Genomic DNA, 8,683 nt, shown 5'->3' on the forward strand with positions numbered 1-8,683 from the left:
TTAGTATTTGACTAACAATATCTAGTAATGCATGTCACAAAAAATGTACTACTCCCTCTGTAAATAAATACATGGTGTATTGTTTTCTTCCTATCGGCGAGAGAACTTAATGTATTTTTGCTAATTAATATGATTACATGCAATGAACTAACCACTGCATGTAATGTTTGGTAGTCTCAAGTCATTGAAAGCAAGCACGGCCCACATCTCTCATTGGTAGATATGTCACGAAATAAGAAACGAGGATGGAGTTAATGTACCGTGCCCAAGTGTTTTGGGATTATTTGGTTTTCGTAAGGTGACTTACACAACATTTTTGGTTACATGCATTGACATTTTATTAGTTAAATCAAAGGTCAAAACTTGGTGCAAAATGCAAAAGGGACCAATAAATGAGTAAACATCAAAGTTCTTTCGTTTGGCCCCAACTAGAGCTCCGGTGAGATGACTATACAGCACCGGCACGGAGGGGGACGTAGCTTCATTGACTTACTGCACCTGCCTTTGGGTGTATGACACGTGGGCCCAACGGGTGGCTGGCCCACCTGTCATACAGCCAAAGGCAAGTGCAGGAGAGGACCGAGGAGTAGATGGCCAACTCACACATGAATTCAACGCAGTCTGCACTTCTCATATAAAGGCTCCCGCCAGTCCAATCTATGAAATCATACGCACCTACGCACCCTAACCAAGGGCAAGAGTGATCACTCCAATCACAAGATTAGTTGACTAGAAGCTACACCCATGGAGGCGATGAGCGCGAGCATCAGCCGGCTATGCCGGATGGTCCACGATGTCGGCCTGCGGCCCGGCAACGAGGAACGTATCCAGGTAGTGCTTGAGGCCGCCAAGGCGAGGGGCCTCTTGGTTGATAGCTTCATCTCATTGTTCGACGAGGTCCTCGTCGGCTTCCTCGACAAGTTCATCGTCGTCAAGAAGCTCACAGACGACCTTGACATACGTATCCAGCCCACGCTCCGAGGCTCTGCGATGCCCGCCACCCTCAACGACCTCTATGGTGACAACCTCTTCGAGGCACTGGTGGCCCTGCAACTGCCCGCCGTCATGCCGGAGAATGTGCACCTCGAGGTCACGCTCGCCGGGCACCGCCTGGCGCAGCAAGACACCATCGACATAATCACCCACATCTACGTGCAAATCATCCACAAGGACTACTACATGCAAGAGGAGGATGATAGGACGCTAGCCTTCTTGGACCACAGGGAAACCTTGGACGGCATTGTTCGGAAGCACGTTGAGCTCGCCGCCAATGCCGCTGCTCCTCACACGTCGGTTGGTGACCCGGCGCACTAGGGCGTGAGGCTGTCGTTGATGGATCTGTATGTATCTTTATCTTTCCGTCAAATCCATGTAGTAGTATATGGTACTACTAGTAATTATCTTACCTTTCGCATCAACTTCATATTTTTCATACGTACTCCATGCATGAACTGCGCCAGAACCAAACTTCTCATTACTCTAGGGAAAATTGTTATTTCTATCTATCAGTCGTGCTGAGGGAGTCCTGGACTAGGGGGTGTCTGGATAGCCGAACTATCACCGTCGGCCGGACTCCAAGACTATGAAGATACAAGATTGAAGACTTCGTCCCGTGTCCGGATGGGACTTTCCTTGGCGTGGAAGGCAAGCTTGGCGATGCGGATATGTAGATCTCCTACCATTGTAACCGACTCTATGTAACCCTAGCCCTCTCTGGTGTCTATATAAACCGGAGGGTTTTAGTCCATAGGACACATAACAATCATACCATAGGCTAGCTTCTAGGGTTTAGCCTCCTTGATCTCGTGGTAGATCTACTCTTGTACTACCCATATCATCAATATCAATCAAGCAGGAGTAGGGTTTTACCTCCATAGAGAGGGCCCGAACCTGGGTAAAAACTCAGGGGCCGGAAAGTTTCTGAACTCGTGGTAGATTGGACGCGGTTCCGAATTTAATTCCACCCGCCCACCCAAACACAAGCGATCTATCCCGAATCCGGCAAGAGCCCACTGAAACAGTACATCATTACTAGGCCAGATTCCTCCTGGTTATGGACAGGATAAAGGACTGCCGTGAGGAAAGCGCAATTTCAATTTTCTGCAATAATTGCACGAACAAAGGAATCATGAACGCCATAAGTCGTCGCAAAATTACACGCTTCGCCGACCTGGTGTCCATAGTACAAAAGTACTGTGCGATGGAGAGCGCCTGGAAAACCGAAACCAAATTTTGGGACAATCCGGCTCCGAACACAACCCTAGTCCGAAATAAAAGGGTGCATCATATTCATGCACATGGGTTAAAAACCGAAAAGCAAAAAAGCCCTAAAGGGAACGGAACTGTACTGGAGGGGTGGCTCAACGGACCTTGCAAAATTCATAGCATAGAGGGCTCCACTCCAACGCATAGCCTTCGAGCATGTCGGATACTACGGCAGGTGGCCAAAAGTGGCGAAGAGCTTCTAGCCCCAGAGAACCAGCCCAGCAGTACCAGTACGGTATTAATAGTCGTTGAGACTTTCGCATCAAATAATATGCGGAAGCGAACACTCCGCAGCCTCGCCGAAGTCTACCAAGTAGCAACAATAAATCCATGGAGCGACACGGCTATTACCTTCAACGCCAGTGACGAACCTAAATTCCGAACAGCCCGAGCGTCAGCTGCATTGGTCCTAAGTCCAGTAGTGGACGGCATTCGCCTTACTAAGGTACTCATGGATGGCGGCAGCGGATATCACACTTTATTAGGGCGAGAGGCATTCACAATTTTTCAAGCTATACCCCATTACGGGTACATGAAGCTCAAAATGCCCAGGCCCAACGGAATTATCTCTCTTGTCAATGATCCGGACATAGCACTCCGTGCCGAAAATAAGACAACAGCACTAGCCCTAGAAGCACTATCCGAAGCCCTAGCGGCCGAGGAACTCACTGCGCTGCGCTCCACAGTGAACAGGGACGACGTGATGCTCGACAAGAGATCCAAGTCCACCTCTTTTAAGCCAGCGGACGAAATAGTCAAATTCCAAGTCCATCCAACGGACCCCACAAAGATGGCCTCCATTGGGGCACAATTAAACCCTGATGTAGACGCTGCACTACGAGAATTCCTTTGGGAAAATTGGGATATCTTCGCCTGGCACCCTTCAGACATGCCAGGAATCCCATGCAGGTTGGCAGAGCACAACCTAAATATCCTAAAATGATTCAAGCCAGTCAAACAGGTTCTTCGGCGATTTTCCGAACCCAAAAGATAGGCAATGGGAGAGGAGCTAGCCAAACTATTAGAAGCCGGATTCATCAAAGACATAAAACATCCGGACTGGCTAGCAAACCTAGTAATGGTACCAAAGAAGGACAAATCCTGGCGCCTATGTGTCGATTTCAAGGACCTTAACAAGGCTTGTCCAAAGGATCCTTTCCCCCTCCCCGCATCGATCAAATTATAGATGCTACCGCAGGGCACGATTCATTGTGCTTCCTCGACGCATACTCCGGCTACCATCAAATCAAGATGGCGGAGCCAGACCAAGCCGCAACGGCATTCATTACTCCATAGGAACCATTCTGCTTCAACACAATGCCCTTCGGGCTCAACAACGCCGGCGCAACATATCAGCGCATGATTCAGACATGTCTGGCAACCCAGATCGCCAAAACAGTGGAGGCATACGTAGACGATGTGGTCGTCAAGTCTAAACACGTCGAAACTCTAGTAGATGACTTGAGGCTCACATTTGACAACCTCCGAGCATATGCAATTAAGCTCAACCCGGAAAAATGCGTTTTCGGCGTACCAGCCGGAAAACTCTTGGGCTTCATTGTATCCGGTAGAGGAATTGAAGCAAACCCAGCCAAGATCCGAGCTCTGTCACAATTGGATATTCCAAAAGACCTCAAGCAAATACAAAAATTGACTGGATGCGTGGTGGCTCTAAGCCGCTTCATTTCCCGCTTGGGAGAAAAGGCATTACCCCTTTATCGCCTCCTCCGGCGCACCGAACACTTCGAATGGATGGATGCCGCCACGGCCGGACTCGAAGAAATAAAGGCCATATTGGCAACCAATCTAGTCCTGGCCGCGCCCAACTTGGGCGAACCAATGCTATTATATATCGCGGCAACTCATCAAGTTGTAAGGGCGGTACTCATCATCGAACGAGAAACAGAGGGACATAAGTTCCCTCTTCAAAAACCAGTGTACAATGTATCCACTGTCTTAACTCCATGCAAATCCCGGTATCCGCATTATCAAAAGATAGCGTACGCAGTGTTCATGGCATCCCAGAAGCTTCGACACTACTTTCAAGAGTGTTCGATAACAGTAGCCTCCGAAGTACCTCTCAATGACATTATAAACAACCGTGACGCGACCGGTAGGATTGCAAAATGGGCCATCGAGCTCCTACCATTCGACATAACCTATAAACCATGGCGAGCCATCAAGTCGCAAGTTTTGGCTGACTTCATCGCCGAATGGACTGAAGCCGAACTCCCTAAAGAGTACGGCGCATATTCTAACTGGATCATGCACTTCGACGGCTCCAAAATGTTAGCCAGCCTGGGGGCTGGCATCGTCCTGACGTCCCCAACCGTGGACACAGTCCAATATGTACTTCAGATAAAGTACACGGACTCCAACAACGCAGCCGAATACGAGGCCCTTCTACATGGCCTCCGGATGGCGGTCTCCATGGGCATTAAACGCCTAGAGGTGCGAGGGGATTCGAACCTCGCGATATCCCAAATAAATGGAGACTTCGACGCCAAGGATCCAAAAATGGCAGCTTACCGTAACGTCATTTTGAAAATGTCAGCTCGGTTTGAAGGGCTCGAATTTCACCATATTGCCCGGGATAATAATCAAGCGGCGGACGTATTGGCACGCATCGGCGCAAAGCGCGATGCCGTCCCCCCCAATATCTTCCTAGAACGGCTTTTCAAGCCATCCGTACTATGGGAAGGGGAGTCCGAACATAACAATCCGGACCCAACCGCACTACCCGACACCGTACACTCTGACACAATCGGCGGTTCTACCAATGAAACAACACCTTCAGCCCACGAAATAATGGCAGCCATTGCCCCATGGACCGAGCCATTCCTAGCTTACCTAACTAAGCAAGAACTTCCCGAGGACCAAAATGAGGCCCGCTGCATAGTACGGCGCTGTAAAGCCTATAAGGTCCATGAGGGAGAGCTTTATAAGAAAAGCACAACCGGAGTCCTTCAAAGGTGCATCTCCGAAGAGGAAGGGCGAAATCTTCTGGCTGAAATTCATGCCGGACTCGGTGGGCACCATGCCGCAGCCCGGGCCCTTGTAAGCAAGGCCTTCTGTACAGGATTTTATTGGCCAACGGCCTGGACAGATGCTCAGGATTTAGTCCAACGATGCGTCGGTTGCCAGCTCTTTGCTAACCAAAGCCACATGCCACCCACCGCCCTGACAACTATACCCATCACCTGGCCGTTCGCGGTCTGGGGCCTTGACATGGTTGGACCCCTTAAAGGGGGAACCCACAAGCAAAAATACCTATTGGTCATGGTGGATAAATTCACCAAATGGATAGAGGCCAAGCCAGTTAAGACGGCCGAATCCGGACCTGTGATAGACTTCATATCAGGGGTAGTACACCGTTACGGTATCCCCCATAGCATCATCACTGATAACGGCACAAACTTCACGGCCGACGAGGTTAAACTCTGGTGCAAAAACATGGGAATTAAGCTCGACTACGCTTCAGTCTATCACCCTCAAAACAACGGTCAAGTCGAGCGAGCAAATGGTCTAATCATGAGCGGCATTAAACCCAGACTAGTGCGGTCCCTCAAGGAATCTAACACGCACTGGGTAGAGGAGCTCGACTCCGTACTCTGGGGGCTGTGGACTACGCCGAATCACACTACCGGATTCACACCATTTTTCATGGTGTACTGCGCAGAGGCAGTCTTGCCCTGCGACATAATTCATGACTCACACTCCGGGAGCTCGTGTCAAAGGAAAACATAAATTTTGTACGCACGCGAGCAGTAAATTCAAAAAAAAGAAAAAAAATCAAAAAATATGAAAGTTTGTGGGACTGAAGATATTCAGGTTCGCAAGATGTGTGCACGTTTTTGTTGTGTTTGGACATCGTAGGAGCTCGTGGAGAAAAAAACAAATTTTAGCTCAAAAAAACTTTGAAAAAATGCAGTATTTTGTTTTTTTCTCTAGAGCGCCTTGTACGTCATTTGATCATCAAAACTTGCAAGCACCTTGTGCACTCAAGCCTCTTTGACGCCAAATAAATTCAATTTTTTTTAACGTTTTTGCTATTTTTTTCGAATTTACTGTTCATAGACATAAATTATTTTTTTTCCTTTGCCAGGAGCTCCCAGAGTGTCCAACCAACACAAAATTGTGCACGCGCCTTGCGGACATGACTATCTTCGATCCCACCAAATTTCATATTTTTTTGATTTTTTTTGCTATTTTTTTCTGGATGGTCAAAGTACTTTGACCGGACGGTAATGGCGCAAAAGGGCATTTCTATAAGTAACACTAACGGCGGAGGGGCAAAACTAAGCATACCTGAAAATTAGGGGCAAAACTGAGTAGTGGGTTCGAGTTAGGGGCAGAACTGGAATTGGCCCTTCTTACTAACCATGTAATATAACATAACTAGTTGGGCACTTGTCTGATAAAGCACTAATGACCCCTACGCCTGGTCTCCACGCATGCCCCGGTTTTTCTATAACCGCGAGGGTATTCGGACACACTCCGGACTGTCAGGTCCCGAGGTTGAAGCAAAAAGGTCCGCAATGACAAACGATCTGCAATCCGGCTAGAAGTTATTTTACATGTCATTTAAATTTGCATAGTCAACTTGACTGATTGTATTCCTCTTCAATACCATCTAGCAGGCTGTCTAGTTTACAGTCCCGCTGGGAATACTTTGCGGCCAACTCTACTTGGCCGTACATTAAGCTCACAGGGATCTCCTTCCCATCGGGCCCCACAGGCCTGACCTCGGCCATGTGGTTCGGGTCGGCCTTTGTGTACCTTGTCTTCACCATGGCCCAGGCCTCCCTGGCGCCTTGACGGTAGGCCGATATCTTCCATAGACGGAAGCGCCGCCGAGCTCCCTGAAGCTTCTCCACAAGCCCTCCAAGACCCTCGGGTAGGGAGATGGACGGCCATAAGGCCTGGGCGACGCCGCTCATCACCTGCTGAACTCGTTCGTGCAGTTGCAACAGCTCGGGAAGCTGGTCACCCGTTGAATCGGGCATCTCCTCTGCAGGACGGCCTGTGAGCATACCTATAGACATATTCTGGTTAATCGACTTCCTCGCCGAACTCTTGTTTTTAAAAGTTCGTTCAAGCACTTACTGTAAATGCCGCGACGAAGCCGCAGATTCTCCATCACGGAGTAAGACAGCTGGACCCGAACATCTTTTAGTTCCTCGCCCAGCTGAGTGTTGGCATCTTGGAGGTTATTCTTCTCCTGCCGCACCCTTGTCAGCACCTTCTCGCCGGCCTTTAGCTGGCGTAGTAGCTGCTGCCTGTCCGGATCTAGTCCGGCACCATCTGCAATATTATTGTCAGACTTATACACACGCCGCACTTTGCAAATTACTTATCATTCGAAGTATGTATTACCAGAGGGGGTCTTTGTGGCTCCCCCTACGGCGGCTAGTGCGGCCTCAAGTTGGGCCTTGCACTCTTGCAGTTCCTGGGACAGGTGGGTATTCTTCTCCGTAAGATCCTGCACAACAAATGATCCTTAAATCAGTTATTCTAACTATTTTAAGTCTCGGGGGCTACTGGCATATATAACTGTCAAAATTACTCACCCGTATGTCTTTTACATACTGCTCCGTGGCTCTGGCTAGACCATCTTGAGCAGCACGGAGGTGCGCATCTCCCAAATTGAAGGCATTTAACGCCTCCGGGGAGAAGCATGCATCACGAAGAACTGTCCGGCGATGCCTGTGATTCATGGCGCTCTCCACCTCAGATCTGGTGGCGGACAACCTGTCGGCGTCCTCTGTTGGAGGGGCACCCGACGCGCGCCCTGCGTTCGCCTCCCCCTCCGTACCTGGCGTTGGAGCCTGGCCGGCTGAGGTTTGATTGGCAATCTCCCCAGACACAGTCCAGTGAGCGCTTTTTCTCCTGAAAAAGCCACGACCATTAATATGCCTCCCAGGAACCTTTTTCTGAAACATGGTGGCAATCCATACCGTTGCGGCAATGTCTCGATCCTCGCCGCACTTCTCTTCCGCCTGCTGGGCCGAGCTGCCACTTGTTGGCTAGCCGCCGCGGGTTCGGCTTCCCGCCTCGGAGGCACCTCCTGCGGAACACCATTGGTATACGGTGGTCAGAAATAAGCATGGATAAGTAATGGTATCAGGACTCTGGTCACAGTTACCTGGGGAACCGGAGATATGTCGGGGTAGTCGGCCGTAATGGCAACCAAAGCATTGTCAGTGCTAAGTTGGTGGAACACCCCCTCAATCAGCTCCACCTTTATGTCCGGATCCTCTTCGGAGGCCGGATCGAGGGATCGTTCTGGATCCTCGGGTTGTGGAGCCAGGCTGTGTATATTCTCTACGGCCCGGCGCAATTCATGCGTCAAAATCATAAAGTGAGACACTCAACTTTGGAATATGGATCAGATAGACGAACGTCTGCTTACCCAGCT

This window comes from Triticum aestivum, chromosome 6B (assembly GCF_018294505.1).
Source record: "Triticum aestivum cultivar Chinese Spring chromosome 6B, IWGSC CS RefSeq v2.1, whole genome shotgun sequence".
In the NCBI taxonomy this organism is placed as follows: domain Eukaryota; kingdom Viridiplantae; phylum Streptophyta; class Magnoliopsida; order Poales; family Poaceae; genus Triticum; species Triticum aestivum.